The sequence below is a fragment of the Alligator sinensis genome, unplaced genomic scaffold (assembly GCF_000455745.1).
Source record: "Alligator sinensis unplaced genomic scaffold, ASM45574v1 scaffold293_2, whole genome shotgun sequence".
NCBI lineage: Eukaryota > Metazoa > Chordata > Crocodylia > Alligatoridae > Alligator > Alligator sinensis.
In genome coordinates, this window is record NW_005842922.1 from 191,290 (window position 1) to 205,084 (window position 13,795).

General features: G+C 41.5%; 1 protein-coding gene across 1 annotated transcript in view; it reads right to left on the reverse strand.

Moving 5' to 3' along the window:
- Positions 1-13,569, reverse strand: part of TOR1AIP1 (torsin 1A interacting protein 1) — a 16,546-nt gene extending 2,977 nt beyond the window's left edge. The window contains exons 1-6 of the mRNA XM_025192434.1: positions 13,514-13,569; positions 10,503-10,535; positions 10,030-10,074; positions 8,827-8,931; positions 4,639-4,692; positions 392-463 (exon numbers count right to left, since the gene is read on the reverse strand). The gene's annotated coding sequence lies outside the window, so the exon portion shown is untranslated. The remainder of the gene's footprint in view (positions 1-391; positions 464-4,638; positions 4,693-8,826; positions 8,932-10,029; positions 10,075-10,502; positions 10,536-13,513) is intronic.
- Positions 13,570-13,795: the final 226 nt, after the last annotated feature.

The window sequence follows — 13,795 nt, forward strand, 5'->3', positions numbered from 1 at the left end:
GCACCCCCAGGAGGCCCCCAGGTAAGGCTGCTGGGGCCAGCCCAATGCTGGCCCCAGCCTCCCCTACCACCCCCAGGGTAACTTGTTGTGCACCAAAGCATCCATGTCATGGGTGTCCCCAGGGAACCAAACATCTACACTCATCTAGATGCACTCTTTCAGGTCAGGGAACATCCTATTCAAATGCCCAACCATGTTTGAATTCTTTCTTATCCATTTTCTTCACAGTGTAAATCACGAATCCTTTGCTGTCTTAGCAGTTTTTCATAAAAGCATGAGTAATGAAAATATGCCCCAAGATGTTCAGGAGCCCAGAATTTTGTTCAACCAGAAAAAGACAGCATACATTTTGTATATAGGTAAACAAAGAGGCAGAAATGTATCCACATACTTGACTTCCTGGACCTAATAGTTGTCTTTTGATCAAAGCTTGGTTGTGTCTGTATAAAAGAACTCTGCAGACCTGGAACATTGTAAAAGAAGATACATATATTACAATGGTTAGAGTCAAAAAGAAAAAGGAAATCAATGTTTTAAGGTAGTCTCATCCCCTCCTTAACTAGTTCTAGCTAGCTGCCTGCCTTCTAACACCATCACATAGATAGTAGTTTATAATGCAAAAATGTAACTGTTCATAGAAAAATATTGTATCTTACACTCATATAATTTCTAACAACATGCCAAAAATACTATTGCAGGAAATGACAGCATAAATGCCTTCCATTTTCCCAGCAGAAAGCCATGAAGGTGCACACAGTGCAGTTACTGGTCTGAATAGTTCGTGCATACCATCACTACATGCTTACACACATCTTACATAATCCTTGTAAAAGCACATATGTAAATGGATCCTCAAGAGTCAAAGTTGCTTGTAATCGCAGCAAAGGACAAAAAATCTGTTACAACTACAGATAGGCAGAAGCAGTTGATAGTGTAAAAGGTAAGTATGTATGTAGAGTCTGAGCAAGAAAGATGAATGGATAATGAGAGTGCAGCTCAGAAAACCAGGAGAAAGAAGTAAAGAATTAAGGCTGAGGACAGGTTTGACGAGAAAGGCTCAGTTGCATATATACAGGCATGTAGCACGAAGCTATCGTATTGTTTTCATTGATGGATGCTTACATTATTAGAAATTCAGCACAAACACTAAAATCACAGGAGCTGGTACTGCAGTAAGCAGAGATAACATTAACAAATACTGACCAATGTTGGAACATTATGTCTATAAATTAGTCTTCAAATTGCTAACAAAGGACAGCCTAGCATTTGGGGCAGACAGAGAAGTAGTTTTTCTCCTGAAGTCTCATTTTCCATTCCCTGCCTTTATTCCTTTGTTAGCATTGGATTGAGGGCCCTGACTCTCAAAGTGAGAGGAGGTAGGGGAGAAGCCCAAGGGCAAATTTGCCTAGAGGATCAATCCAGACTTATAATACATCTTAATACAATTTAACAACCCATTTAAAGAAAATAAATCGTTTAGCTGGTTTTCCAGTTCCAGGTACAGACCTTTGGATTTGGTTCAGGGCATATTAATAGGCTAGCAGCCACTCCAAATCCATTGAAGCTTGTAAGTAAATTATTTACTATAAGCAAATTATATTTTAATGATTTCAGAGCACATTTCTATTTGGGAATGAGCGTGCAGTTACCACCAGCATGGAGCCGATGCCGGAGCTGTGAAGCCCAGTGCAGCTGTTTGCAGCCTGCCCACTGCTTGCTTGCTGCAGCTGCCCAGAGCCCAGGCTAGCTACAAACAGCTGCGCTGGGCTCCGGAGCCCAGTCACCAGCTCTGTGCTGGGAGCAGGGGAGAGACCCAGGTTGCGCTGCCCCAGGCCCCACTGCCCGCTATGAGGCGCATGTGCACATGTCAGTACAGAACAGATGCCGGGGCTCCGGAGCCTGATACAGCTGTTTGCAGCCTCCCGGCTGCAGCCAGCCCCAGCTCTGGGTAGCTGCTGCCAGCCGTGAGCCCGGGCTGCTCCCAGCAGGAAGCTGGGACGCTGCAAGCCCTGCTGGCAGCAGCCCAAGCTCCAGCAGCTACCCAGAGTTAAGGTAGCTGCTGATAGCCACAGAGCCTGGGTTGGGGGGCACAGGGCACAAGCAGGGCATCCTGCCTTGTACCCCCTGCCCTCATTTTGCTTTTGTGGCATGTCGGCACTCTAGCACCTTCCAAGGTAGGCACTGTGGTGTTTTTTTGGCACTCCGCCCAAAAAAACACTGCCTACCCCTGCTCTACAGTAATACCAGGGCAATAGCTCATTTAGATAAGAATTATGCTTGTAGTTAATAAGAGCATTGTATTTCTATGCTGTTGAAATAAACAGCTATAACTTTCTTTCCTGGCTCTTTATCTATTGAACTAATGTATTTCCATGAACTTACTGCATGATAATAGCAAAGGAAGCTCAGAATTAAAACATAATGAAGTGACACAACCATTCAATTTCATTTTTACTTCCTTAAAATTTTGTGCTGTGATCCAAGCCATTTATTACTCCAAAAACAGTAAAGATACTGGGTTTCTTACTGTATATGAACCTAGAATAATTTTCTATTTAAGAGGTCAAGAAAAATCTCAAGTTCTGAAACATTATGGAATACAGTTCTATTCTCAGGTGGCACCATACTTTCTTGAAAGGATTTATAGAGGTGCAACGATACATTGGTCCATATCATATCAGCACCAATAAAAGGAATATTTACATTATTGGCAATTAGCTTTTTTTAGCTGATGTGGCCAATAACGTTGCCGATAAATGCCACGTACATGCAAGCAGTCGCAGCATGCATACAGCGTCCAGCTGGCAAGTCTGATAGGGGAAAAGGGCATGGGGGAGCAGATCGAGGCCCTCACGGTGAAGGAGGAAGTGGGACAGGGGCAGGCACTGCCCAACTGGGGCAGGACAGGATGGGGTGCAGGACAGAGCCACAAGTAGCTCATCCGTGGGATGCAGGGGGGCATCTCCCACCACTTGGCACACCCCCAGGGAAGGCATGTGGGGGCATCTGCCCCCCGGATCTGCATGCAGGGTGAGGGAAGGCTGCCGCTGTGGGCTGGGGGCAATGCTGGGCTCTTCCTAGCACAGGGGTTGAGCCGGGGCTGCGCTCAGGGTAGGTGGCAACAGCAGCGCTAGGAGGGGGGCTACAGGAATTTTGCAGCCACCCCAAAATTCACCGGAGCTCCCCGGAGCCTCCCTCCCAGCACTAGCGCCACCTGTCCCAACCCAACCCAACCCCTGCACTGGGAAGAGCCTGCAACCAGCCTTTGCCTGCAACAGCAGCCTGCCCTCACTGCACGCATAGATCTGGGGGGCACATGCTCCTCCCATGCTTCCCCCAGCCCCACCCCCAGACAAGCTGCTCACAGCTCCATCCCACATCTCGCCCACCTGTGCAACGCCTGCCCTTGCCCCAGCCCCCCTGCTCCCTCACTGTGGGGGTTTGGATCAGCCCCCACCCATGCCCCTTCCTTCCCCCCACAAGGAACTTACCAGCCAGAAACTGTTCTCCAAGCTGCGGGCTGCATATTGGCAATCGGATGGATATTAGCCAATATGGCTCGTTAATAATCAGACATCGGTATCGGCTCAAAAAATTCTTTATCAGTGCACCCCTAGGGATACATCCTCTGCATCTATGCTATAGTCTAAATAAGCTGCTGGGTTCTGACAGTTAATGCACATTTCCTAACTTTAAAGCTGCACTTTTTGCAAAATCTTTGGGAAGTATTCTCTCAAAGCTGCTTATCCAATGATTTGCATATTACCATCCCTGAATATATACGTTCCTCTCCACATACAGTGACAGAGAGATGCCGCCAAGAGAACGAGAATTCTCCTCCGTACTTCATTTTTAGGCTCTCACCACTCAGTTCTACAAGCCTGTAAAAATCTACTATAGGCAAGTTTCAAAGTAGGCTTTGTTTAATTTGTATTTTTAGATTCTGATATCCTAAACTGAATGTTTCCAGAACTTGCTTCCATTTTAAGGCCTGCACTAAAGGGAGAAGCTATGACAGTTGTTAGGCAGCTTCAGATGTTTAAAAGAAATTTCACCTCTAACCCAGAGCTTCAAGGACTCAGCATAGGGAAGAAAGACCACAGCATATGGAGCTGTAGTCAAATAGGCAAGCAAGAATTTACTTCACCCAAAAAAAATGCCATTGCCATCTTAAGGACCTGGGAAGGAAGTACACTAAAACATGTAATGCAGTTTCTGGTATGTCAGTCTTGATCTGAGCCACTGGCATTGACATAAGCTCCCCATGGCCTTAATACTTCCTTATTCTGGGTCAGCTAGTCAACCCCTAAGCCATTTATAAAAAGAAAGATGAGCCAAAAGGAGTGGAGATGCTGCTACAGAAATGCCAGTTTCTGCAACACTCAAAACTCCAGAGTTAAGTAGGTACCCATTAGAATAGGCAATTGCTGCAAAGATTGTGGAGACCCGTTCTACCATTAGTACCTGGCCTCCAGGTCCTTTCCTGCCTTCCCAGCTTTTGTACTAGGAAGCAGAGGAGACTAAATCATATGCATGAACACGTATACACACCACACACAAACACAAGCCAATAGAAAAGAAAAGCAACACTCTTCTCTTACACATGAGTAAACATAAGATACTTGCTTATTAACTTACTTTGTGATATCTGTGGTTGGCTTTTCCAGTGTTCCTCAGCTATGGTGTTGCTTTCTGAAACAGACCATACAAAGAAGAGAATTAGAGAGCTATAATATTGGATCAGACTCTCTAAGGTAAGAAGAATAAGCTATATAAGCTGTCAGATCCAAAACACCAGCTGTGAAGGTGTTACATTTGTAAGGCCTGCCACTATCCTCCAGTAACAGGCACTCTTGCTATAAAGAGAAAAGCATCTGGTATAGAAACCATTAAGCCATGACCTTCTCAGCATCAAGATTTCCCAATGGTAGAAATACTCTGTCATTGGGGTTCTAAATGGAGGACAAAAGTTATTAGTTATTTAGTCCTCACAAAAAGTATCATCAGAATCAGTAATTTAAAAAAAAAAAAATCAAAATAATTTCTTTAGCAACAAGGTCAGCAAAACAGCAGGACAGATTTTCACCTAATTCTCTCTATCACGCATTTGAACATGGGTAGTCTTCAGCATACTCATTGTACAGGCAGCATTTCTTTTTTATGTACGTCCCTAACCCTGAAGTAAAGCCAGCCCGGCTCAAATTTTCATACACTTCTCCTAACTCACCAGCTCAGCTCTAGGTTATATCAGGTTGGTATACCTCCCACCTGCCATGGCCTCTCCCTTAGTTATACAGCAAGCTCATTTGGATCATTACTGACTCAGACTGGATTCAAACCAGTAAACAGCCCCACAGTCCTTTACTAGACCTCCTAAATCATCCAGTCCCCAGTGTATCTATCTAGGATGGTCAAATCCCTTAATAACTGATCAAGTGATGGAAGAAATGTTACTATTACTTCATAGCACTTGGTATCCAGTCAAACTGCCTTTTTGAAGGGAATGGAAACTGCAACTGTTCAATGAATCTAAAAAATGAAGCCAGGCCCCTACTCATAGGCATATTTGCAGGAAATGTTAAGCATTTTAAAGTTTTACAAGATGGAGGCCTATGTATAAATTTAGGCTTATAATTTTCAACTTTTGGGCCAGAAGAGAATATGATTGTAAAACCATAAAACTGACAAGGGGCTTAAAGGCAGGTTTACTGCCTGAAATAACATTTGTCTGAATACAAGACAACTCTAAGTATAAAACAGTCCCCCAATAATAACATTCTATATATGGAAAATTTATAAATTTATTATAATTTTCCAGATATAGAATCTAATTATTGGAGGTTTGCCTTGAAAAATATCCCTCTCCTAATGCTAGAACAGTAAAAAATAAAAATAAATTGGGGAGCCAGGTAGCCCCTTTGCCCATAACAGAGGGGAACTAGAGGGACTTGGGAGAAGTTGGGCCTTCAAATAAGAGAGAAAAATCAGAGTGCTAGGGATCGCAACAGATGCCGAAGGAAAAGGTAACAGCATGGGAAAAGGTGATCGCAAGGCTATGGTAAATACTTGGGTTATAGTCTGGAAGGAACTGTCCTTTGCCAGAAAAGAAGCAGTGTTTAAGGCTATGCTACTGCTGATTATTCTATATCTGGGAATTGTATTCCCGCTGATGAGGTGGCAGAGGGAAATGTGTCTGTTCTTCTGGAATGCCAAAAGAGAAAAAAAAACTGGCTAGAGCTAAACTGTACAAAGCATGAGAGCAAGTGCAATATGCAAGGCAATAATGGTGGGAGACGGGAAAGCAGCATGCATCACCCAAGCCCACGCACCTGAAATTTTGAGGAAATGGGGATTATATCAGACCTCTTTGAAGAGTCTATGGGCATAGCAACCACCATTTCATTGTATCTGAATGGAAGGATTCATGCAGAGGTATAAAATAGGGAAGGTAAGGCTGGAGGTCCTGAAGGATCATAAGAAATTGGTAAAAGTGGTAAGGGAGACAGACAGGATGATGCCGGTGGGAAACTTCAAAAAAGGACAAGTGAAAAAGGTGTGGGGAGCTGTGCTGTGTAAACAAAGAAAAAGGTGAACATGCTGACCTAACCTAACATGGATGGTTATAATATCTTGACAGTGAGAGAAGCGCAACACAGATAGGGCTTGACAAGCTCATTAAAGGTGCCCAAGGGAGAGATGTGGGGAAGAAGAAACAGTGGGACGTGGGAGTTTGTTTTGGAAGTGTACATATGAAGAGGGGATGTAGAAAAGGGTTCACTGCTTTCTGACTGTCACCAAAATAACCTGTCATTAGCGCATGAGGTGGTACCATATGGACTCATACCAAAGGGACCGGAGGAAATGCTATTAACGTGTTAACTAGTTTATAAAAAGTAAGAAACCTCTGGGTGTTTAAAGAGTTGGCTTTCACTGAAAGAGTGCCCGAAACTGAGGCTGCATGAATTTAAATATTACATCACTCAGGACAAAGAAGAGATTGGAGAGGAAGCAGCAGAGAAGCAGTGGAGGAAAAAGGACTGGACACACTTGTTTCACTAAACCAACAGAAAGGACTGATGGGAGGGGCAGAGTGTGTTTCAGGTAACAGTTTTTCATGGGGTTCTGTATGAAGAAAAAAAAAATGTCTGTGTTTGTTTTTTGTGGGAAGTTGATGCCTGTTGTTTACGGTTTTAATAGTTCTATGTTTTTGATATATAGTTGTTTCTATGAAGTCTTGGTAAAACAAGGTTGCTCAATATATGTAGCTTCACAACTGTAGGGTGCTAGGTTTGTTTTTAATAACCTTATAAAAGAAGGTTCCCATCAGCATCTCAGGCTTTTGGCTAAGATCAAATGTAATCGGGGACCAAAGGGAAGGGGGGTGGGGGGGGTCACAGCTGGCTCTGGCCCTCCTGGTACCAGCCTGGTATTGCAGTACCTCCAGGCCTGGTGCCAGTTCCCTGTGGAGGGAACACCCACCCTTTTTTTAAGGGTCAATAAATAAATAAATAAATAAATAAATAAAAGTTATTTTACAAGGCAATAGGTTTTGTGAATGGAGGGTAGGGTATCACTGGATGCAATAGTTCTTCATTTTAGCAAGGCTTTCACTCTTCCACAACATTCTCTTAAGCAAACTAAAGAAACATGGTCCAGAACAGGAGCTGGCAGCTAATGGCATGTAGGCCATTTCCATCCTGGTTTGGTGGGCTGTTGGCAGCAATTTGGCCACAGTGGAGGGGGAGGGGGTTAGAGCAGGCTTACTGCCTGAAATAACATATTTGTCACAGTGGAGGGGGAGGGGGTTGAACCATGAACCTCAAAAAGATGAGATGAGAACACCAATGGTGACGACTGGGTCACAAATGGCGGCCTTCAGCCTGAGCTGCATTACTTTGGCCCACTACAGATGGTTTTGGACCCCTGGCCTAGAGGAAACTACCATAACTAGTTGGACAATTGTGTTCAAAGAACAGTCATCAACAGCTCAACGCCAAACTGGGAGGAAGCAACAGTGAGGTTCTCAGGGGTGTGCACTAGGTCCAGTACTGGACCAGTACTCCGGTTAATAATTTGGAGGATGGAACTGATAGTACACTTAGCAAATATGCAGATAATACCAAACTGGATAGAGTTGCAGACACTTTGGACGAGTCAACCATCTAATAATATTGGATTAGTCTAGAGATGAGAAAGGGGAAATGTAATAACAGGCCTTCAAATACAAAGAATACAAAGGATTGCAATAAATTATTTTCTGTGTGTACAGAGGATGGAACAAGAAGTAACAGGTTTAAACTGAGACAAGGGAATTTAAATTGGATATTATGAAAAACTTTCTGACTGTGAGGATGGTTAAGCACTTGAAGAGATCGCTTAGGGAAGATGTTAAATCTCTGTCACTATGTTTTTAAGTGCCGATTAGACACGTGTCTGTGATGGTTTAAACTGGATAAACTTGTCTTGAGCAAGAAGTTGGACTAAGCCAGGGTTTGCCAACCTGCAACGCACACTCCACAAGTGACACAGGCAGCCTCTGTACGGCATGTGGCAAGTCAGAGGGGGCAAGTAGCACAGCAGCAGATTGGATAGAGGAAGGGGATCGAAGTGGCACTTGAGGAGGGTGTGGGGCTTAATGTTTAATACATTTGCCCAAGAAGGTTGCCCCACAATGGACTAGATCTCCTAAGGTCCTTGACCTATTTTAATATGATTGTATATTTATCATGCCCTAGCCCAAAGTTTAAAAAAATATAATTAACTATCAACCACTAGAAATGAGTCTTGTATGGAAGAAAAGGCACCAGAAAAATATATTGTTATTACCTTTCAACAGTGAATGTGTGTTAGTCTTTGGACACTCAGCATTATAGCCATCAATGTCAACGTCGTCTTCTGCTTCCTCCTCTGCAACTCCCTCCAGCGAATCTTCTGTGAAAACAATGCGTTATGTAAAGACGAAGAAATGTCTGTCACAGAGCTCATTATTTTATTTACACAGCTATCAGTGCGCTTGTCATTACAGAATTAATAATATGGGTTCCTGACCCAAGATCGTTATGGCCTAAACTAACCATGGGACACAAGGGGACAAGGGTTACAAAAGTAAAAAGCTTGTAGATAAAGATTCACTAGAGTATTTGTCTTTGGGCAAGATATGTGACTATTTGAATATTGCATTTCTCCTTAGTTAACTGCCAGAAGCAGCAAAGTTCAGCAGTAAGGGTGCAGCCAAGTTCAATGCTGGAATGTCAATCTAGAGGAGCAAGCCAAAAGAAGTGGTCTGAAAGAGCCACGTACCACTACGTGGAGCAGACTGAGGTAGAGATATTCCTAATGTGCAGTGAGGGGGCTAGCATGATAAATACAGAGCAAGTTACAAGAGGAAGTCACGGGGTGAGCAGGCACATTTTATACCATGCTCAGTAACCTCAAACAGAAGAGGGAAGTGTCAAATAGAACAGAATGGCAGAGCTTATCTACCAGCCTTCTCACCATCCTTTCAAAGAATTTCAGTCAATTTTGCAGCCGTTGCCATCTAGAAGAGTTCTTTTGCATTACTTCTTTCCATTGTAGAACTTAAATGAACATCTGAGTTCCTTCTCATCTGCCAGCTTATTCACTCCCAACCCCCATTTGTATTAAACTATAAGCTATATTAGTTAACTTTAAAAATCTTGTGAGTTTAAAAAGAAGCTGGATGACTATTTCCCAATTATCTGTAAGAAAATGACTAATAATTAGTTATTAGTTTACAGCCCCATCAATTTAAACATCTAGAATTAACAGCCACTGTATCAGTTAGTCCTATCAAAACTTTAATAAAAAGTGACTGATCAGCCTTTTGTATTTCATCTACCCACTTTAAAACATTAGGTTGTGCATTTGGCCTATGATACCTTCCAGAAAAATGCCATGAGAAAAGCACTTTTAAAAACTGAATAGTCTAGGAGGAAGTTAAAATAAACTGCTCATGTATTCATGTTTTTTTAAACTGAATTTATGTGGCCTATTCTGTGCTATACTCACCATGTTCGGAGAAACTATAACAGTCAGTTTCACTTCTTGACTCTCCTGAAACAAGGCAACTGTGTTTGACTTTCACTGGGGAAATCTAGTAGCGCTGGGGAGTATTTCAATTAATAAAAGCAAGTGTTTTGTACTGATTTTTTAATCAAGTTTCATGAAGATACTACTGTGCACCGGGGACTTGTTTTCATATTTGAACTGGTAGCCAAAAAACCCCCAAAATAAAACACCACTATTAGGTATATTCATGCAGCCTCTCTTTGTGAGCATATTTATACAGTTAAAATGTGCTTATATAATTAAAATTATCTACATGAAGATGTATGCGAATTAAGTCCTGAGATATTTATGTTTTGAAGGGTGGGGAGAGAGGAGGGGAGTTGTACTTTTTGGGCCTTCCCTATCTGTTAATATTGTTCTAAAATTCTTACACATGAATTATTTTCTAAGAAATGTAAGTTCTCACAGCATACCTGTGTGTGCATCATGTGGCTCTTCTTGTTTTTCTTTGTAAAAAAAGGAAATAAAAAGAAAACATTTATCACAACTCGCACCAATGCTTAAAACAGATTTCTTGTTTTAAATACACTCGTTACAAGAACATGCCAAAACAACAGAAAATATGTGAAATTCTATGATATTAAAAGTTACAGCTACACAGAGTTGGCCTGATGGTTTGAATAATAAAAATCCAATTTACTTTTAGCAACTTTTAGGCATACAGCTTTTTTCACTTCCACAGCAATTACAAATAACCTGGCTGTAATCATCTGAGAAACACTGAAGTGTGGCAAGAAAGATTCCATATCACCAGCAACATGAATCAAAGCTTAAACATTTATAGGACTTTATAACACAGCTGATGGTGAAATCTACTTGGGCTCAGGTAGGATAGACTTATGAGGCCACAAGGGGATAAATTTGGGCAAACATAAATCTCTAAGAAAGACTATTTATATAAAGGCACAACATAGTAACAGCTCCCTCCATTTTTTAAATTTGGCATTATGCATTTTAAGAAACAACAAGAATGCCCTTTAAAGGTTCAAACAAAAGAAGTTATTTGCTACCTCAAGCTGCTATTCGTTAGTTAGTTATTGCTATATTCCTAATACAGAAGATAAGACAAGAAAGAAAGAGAAGATGCAGACATCTGCAAATTCATTTTCTTTGTGGAAGAAAATATGGATTTAACTACCATCTCATTTCACCAAGTAGCAACACAATCTGCCTGAGAGTGAAAAAAAAAACCCATCAGTGTGAGCAGGTTTCATGCTCCCCCAGAAGGGGCAACATTTTGCTTTTCCGGGAATAGGATATTACTTTGTTAAAAAAGGAAGCAAATTCCAGCCCAAGCTGTTTCTATATGCTTGGCTATTCCTAACAATACCTCATCTACCCCAGACTCCAGAACCTACTGTATAGAACCACTCCTACCTGTGTTAGAACCATCAGATATTTATAGAACAATTCTACTGTAGAGCAAAATTGTTCTTTGACCAAGAAAATACACTTTAAAAGTAACATGCAAATCAATTCTCTTACAGCATCAAACTCCATGAAGAAATGAGAGTGACAGCACAAAGCACAGCATACAATAGCAAATGCAATTAAGTGTGATATTCTGTAACCCTGAGGCATGAAGCCAAATGACAACCAATGTGGTATCAAACCCATGCCTTCAGTTCAAAATCATTGTCCACTAAAAACAGAAACTTAAAAAAAAAAAGAGCATTGATGTTTGATTCTTAACATTTTCTTGCTCACACATTTTGAATACTAGTTTAAATATAGCCAACACCTTAACTTAGGTGTATATCAACACCTAAATATATCAAGTATATAAGTATATTAAATATATCAACACCTTGATATATGCATTCTTAAGATTTTGCCAGCACTCTCAGCTTTAATCAGATTTCTAGAATCTTCTTCCTGCAGCCTGTGCAATGTTTGCGGTTAAGCAGAAACCAAGCTCAGCTTGAGAAACTGGGTGGGTTTTTTTGAGTTTCGATTTTGTTCACAGGGGAATCTTAAACACAGCTCTGGAAATAGGCATCCTCTCATAAGAGCCACGCCCCCTCCCCCCAAGCTTGCAGAGAGGCCCATTTCTTTCCGTATTTTGTAAGAAACGATACAAAGAGTAATTCCACTAACATCATCAACAGTATCCACTTGGAACAGCCAACCTCTTGGCATTCTTCACACAGCAGCCAAAGTCCAGCCAGCAACAACATTTTGTTCTCAAGGCCTGACACTACCGCAGTAACAAACGAGATTCAGTAGTAAGCAAACTAGAATGCATTAAACTTAAACCAACCTGATTCACACATTTTGGAATCTCTGTTTTCACTGAAGAGAGCATATTCTGTAAGGCAAGGAACACTAACACGATTAATACAGCTGGAAAAAAAGGAAGGAAATTAAGTGGTTACATTCACATGTGTAGTTCTCTCTACTGCAGCGACCAATACATTTCTCAGGACAAAAGCTATGACTCCACAACCACGTATACATTACAGACATAGCTTCCTGTCTAACTCTCCAACAAAGGGTAGTTTTGCAATATGTCTTTTTAGAAAGAAACAAGGGATGTGGCAAATGAAGTAAAAACACTAACACATCACATTCAGTATCATGCAGCTAGTACAAGTCTATGCTTCATGATGCAGAGAAGGCAGTCCTATCACATAAAAAGTAACTGTATACAATGAATAGAGTGGAAGGGGTCTTTTCACAAGCTCCACAGGTGATTCAGTTCATGCCAGGTAAGTGGGTTTCCTACTTCATTTTTCCTAGTTTGTTTAGATAGATATTGTCATCATATTTAGTCACCGTACCTTTTCTCTAAAACCAAGAAACACAAGCAGATTCACTCGCAACCCTTCTTTCATACCTTCAGCCAAGTACTGCTACAATCTCATGCACTTGATAGAACATATGCACTTCTACAGACCCCTTTATTTGTTAATTTCAGAGTGCTACGTACCAGTAGCACCCCTCATCAAACTTAAGACACTCCTTTTAAGACCCAAGACACCCCTCTAAAAATGCCATCTCTTAGTTTTCACAAAAAAAAAACAACTCAGCTTGCAACAGGTCAGAAGGTTTGTAAATCCATGTATTCCTATTGAAATCTATGAGTTTATCTTGAGAACCTTCTTTGCACACTTAACAGTGCTAACACTGCATGACACTCCCAACAGCATCCTTGCTGGGAGAATCAATCAATCAATCTTCACAAATCCTTACAAGATACCCCCTCACTGTTCCCCTTTTGAAAGGTAAACATATGAGGTGCAAGATTAAGTGCCCAACATTATACAACAAATCAATGGTAAAACTGGAAAGGGAACCAAGGCCATCCCCCAGTTCCTACTCCCTGCTTTCACCACTGATCTATACTCCCTAGAAATCTGTTTCAATAGTATTAGACTACAAGGAGTGAAAAGCTCCTCCATTGGGTGTAGAAATCACTACTTACCTTCCCTTTGAAAACTTCTTATGCTGGGTCGAGTCAATTTGACAAAGGGATATTCACTCCCTAAAACAAAGAATATGTTAAATGCATAACAAGCTCAAGCACCATGCCATCATTTCTTTCTCCCAACCACTTCAGCCCTCCATTCCATTTCATTCCTTCAAAAATACTATTAAACTACTCCCTCCCCCACTACAGGCACACCAGACCCTCAAGCAGTTTGTTCATATGCTTGAGATTTGTGGGACGGGGAAGACAAAGTGAATGGTATATCTAGGGCAAAGG